The sequence below is a fragment of the Aristolochia californica genome, unplaced genomic scaffold (assembly GCF_029961685.1).
Source record: "Aristolochia californica isolate CCGP_79_NKW_82.1479 unplaced genomic scaffold, dmAriCali1.0.hap1 SCAF_5, whole genome shotgun sequence".
Lineage (NCBI taxonomy): Eukaryota > Viridiplantae > Streptophyta > Magnoliopsida > Piperales > Aristolochiaceae > Aristolochia > Aristolochia californica.
In genome coordinates this window covers 9,626,698-9,630,961 of record NW_027182214.1, presented here as the reverse complement: position 1 = coordinate 9,630,961, position 4,264 = coordinate 9,626,698, and positions in this window count along the sequence as shown.

Sequence of the window (4,264 nt, the reverse complement as noted above, 5' to 3'; positions counted from 1 at the left end):
TTCAATCAATCTAAGTGGGATGATTGAACATGTGTTATAGAAAGAAATGGTCATGGCCTGGATGATTGATCAATCGACTATAGTTGATCGATCATGCTTTATATTTTTTCCTACATAGTTCTGGATGATCGATCATTACTAGTGGTTGATTGATCATTCTAATTTCTGTTTAAAAATGCAGAATTTTAAAATGATGAGAATTTTTCTCTAAGTCCTCTAACATGTTTCTTACTGATGTTTATGATGATCTTAAACATGTTTATAAGTAATTTATGACCTAAATATTTGATTTCTTATATGTACTTAAGGAATAAGAAGTTTGGAATGATCTCTTACAAAAATAAATTGAGTTTAGATGTTTTTATATAAAGCTTGAACTCGAGTTTTCTCGTTGCCTTCTTCCTTGTGGGTACTTCTTCAAGAGATACTCTTCCATTATGCTTGAGGTCTTGATTTTGGTTTTGACGATTTAGACCTTGAGGTGCTCTTGGAGGTGAAGTATCTAAAATACTTAGATTTCCAAGTTATTAATTCAATTAAGTTTTGTTATCTTCAAAAGCAATGTGGGAGTCAACTTACAGTCAATAGATTTTTGGGCTTGTAGCGGGAAGCTCCTATGAAGTAAAGATTAAGGACATTAGCATGGAGCAACTGATCATTATGGAGATTGTCATCAGAGTCATCAATACGAGGAAAGGGACATTATCTAGACTTGCCATGATTGGCATCTTTTGCTTATGGACCATCACATAGAGACTTCATCTTAATTTTTGATATTTTATGGCCAGCCGGAGCACCTGGGCCTATGGACTCCCATTCATTCAAAAAATCACAACCATCCTTCGATAATCTGGGGTTAACCTCACTGATGATTAATGGGTAAATATGACAAGGAAAATTATTATCGGTGAGATGAAAGTGAGTAAGTTTGGCTTCACCAAGTGGAGAGGCCAATGGGTTCACAAGGATACTATTAGTAAGGAGGCACCACATAAAGTTGGTTCCGGTGATGAGGTGAGCCCAAAACCACAAGCCAAGCAATTTGAATTGGCTAAGAAGAAAAGGATTGATGATGCATCCTCATCCTTGAATCGGTTCAAGGAACTTGAAGAGGCTATAAACGACGTAAGGGCGACCCAAGCTACTATCCTTGCCACTCAAGAATAGCTCAAGATGGGTCAAGATGAGCTCAGAGAGAGTTAGCGGAGGATTCCGTCCATGTTGGAACTCCTTGCAACCGCTCTACTCCGCCACTGCCACCTCAATAGTTGCCCCTCCTTCCTATTTTTTTCACCTAGCCTCCCTCGTATCTACATTTACGTTTTTTTCATTGTATTTAGTATTAGCACTTGTATTTACATTCCTTTTTGAAAACACATTTTCATATATATATATATGAAAGGCCTTTGAGCCAACCATTTATCTCAAATTTAAAATTGCAATATCTTTTTGAGTATGACAAAAAAAAGGTAGAAAATATCCAAACAAGTACTAAAATAGTAAAATAAAAAATTAAAACTTGAAGTTTGATGAGCATAGATTAAGGGGCAGCTATTTCCCTCAAATTGTCATATTCACTTAACTCCAACTCTTACGGATGATGAATTTTTAATTTTTTCAAAATTAGGTTTTGTCAACATAAAAAAAGGAAGAGATTGTTGATTGAATGTTGACTCCTTTCTTGATTTTGATGATAAAAAAAACTTATTTATCTAACAATTAAAATTCAAGTATTTCATATGCATTTGCTTCAAGAGACAAAACTCGAAGGTCTATGCAATGAACTGGTACAAGATTCTCAAAGACCTCGAGCTCCATAGCATGTCAAAGTGTTATTGAAGAAGCACCCTTATAAAGAAGAAGTAGAGACTTGAAGACTAGAGATTTGGAAGTTTTGAAAAAATCTCATAACTTAGTCAATGTTAGAAAGCATCCCCAATCCTTCCACAATTTTGGAGCTTTAGGGCATTATTTGCATCCCAACATGTTTTTATCAAAGCATACTAACATTTCATACATGTTAGAATCCCTTAGGATCACAAATATTCATGCTTTAAAATTCACATAGTGAATTGGCATTGAATTAATCGATCAAAATTTGCCAATGATAAATCAATATGAAGTGAACATGCCAATAATATAAAGCATGTTCCATTAATTAGGATCGATTGATCGATCATCTAGAACTTGGACAATTTGTGCTATAAAGCATGAATGATCAATCGAAGTGGACTGATCGATCAATATTGTCCAGGAAATATAAAATCATGTTGGTTGATCAATCAACCTCCTGAGATTGATTAATCATACAAAAAATTTTCAACTAGGGCTATAAAATATGATCGATCACAGGAAAACCATTGATGGATCATTCCTGTGATGCCCTACCGATAGGAATTCTGATTGATAGATAATACCATGGACAACGATCGATCAATTTAAAATGTCAGACCCAATGTGAAGATATTGATCGATCGTATCATCAAACAATAAGTCACATTTTGACAAAAAAATGTTCCCGTTATTCACAATTGAGCCATCAATCACTTTATTAAAATCACTTTTTTTTTAAATGGGAAAAAATAACTAGTTTGGCTTGGGGAACTCATAAATACACCACCAAAACGTCATTTTGATAGGTAAATGAACTTTTATTGGCACACCTACTGTAATTCATTATTATCCTCTTCATTTCTAAGTCCCTTTTGAGAAAGAAAAACCATATTTGGCAAATATCTTCCATTCCTTTCTCAATTCCAACTCATTGCATGCATTCTAATCAAACTCCCATCTATCTCATTATGCATCAAAAGCTTGAAGCTTGAATCTTTAAGGAGAATGATATATCTCCACAACTCAAAGGTTGTAATTTTTACCTTTCTTTTAAAATTTTTTATTTCTTTATAGGTTCATTTAGAACCTTGCCCAATTTAGATAGAATGGCCTGCTTGAAAGAATCTAGTTAATCTCTTGGAGAAATTGATATGTAATCTTGTATTTGGGTATAGATGTGGCTTGAAGGAGAGTCAAAATCTCTTTCTTGTAATTCCAAGCTAATAGAGTTATTATTAGTAGAATTCCCAAGCAAGGGTTCTTGGGTGGTAAATAGCAATAATGGAACATCAATAACAAAACATTTGGTATTCATTTTTATTGTGTGTGAATTTTATCATCCCCCAACCCCCCTCCTCCCAAGCCACCTGGGCCCAAATACAAGATAACTTTCCCAATAATATTTTTTTACGGAGAGTTTGTAAGGTGTCTATTGCCTAAAAAAATGTCCATATAAAATGACCCGAAGTTCTAGGGATAAATTTCTACGGAATATGCCTTTCTAGGAGATAAAGGGTACTTATACTTGAGTTGGATCATATTTAAACAAGCATTATTCGGACCTTCGGGACAACCAATAAGCGGTTGTTATGTCTAGGTTTTGTGTTAAGTGCATGCGACAACAATTTATGTTATTTGCGTACTTCTAGATAAGCAGTTCCTCTATTTGGAGCAGTATTGCTTTTTAGGAGAAACACTACTTTTTTAGGAAATCACTATTTTTAATAAAACATTATTTTATTAAAATAGTAACCATTTTTAGGAGAAGCGCTAATTTTTAAAGTAAAATATTGCTTCTATTAAAAAACATAGAGAGAAAAGGCTTAAGGGGTTGTTATATGTACCGGAGGTGAGGCTATGATGTGATGGTTCCTTATTGACTGTTCGGACTCTTCAATTAATAAAGTCATAATTTTTTAAAAATACCATTTTTGGAATACATAATTTTAAAAAATAACTATTTGATGTGATGGCTCTATTGGCTATCGTGAATGTCCAATTAATAAACGTACTATTTTTAGGAAGTATGCTATTTTTTAAGAAAGTACTGCTTATGTTAAAAGATAGAAAAAAATGACATAAGGGGCTTAACATGTAACAAATGTGAGGCTTCCACATGACAATTCCTTATTAGCCGTTTGAAATGTTAAAACAATTCCTAGAAATGTGATCATGATTCTTTATGCCCCTTTTAACTCAATTTTAAAGAGCATTACTAGAAACCTGTAAGAAAATGAAGGATTTCAAAGAATTTTTTGATGATATTTATCCGTTTAGGAGGCTATTTATAATACATTACATACTGATTTAGGATCAATTTAGATCCTAAAATAAAGGGATAAAAGAAACAATCCGTTTCCTAAAATCACGCTAATAGACTTTTTCGTTTTGATACTACGGAAGATTTCCTCTTCTGAAAGGAAGCTCAGAC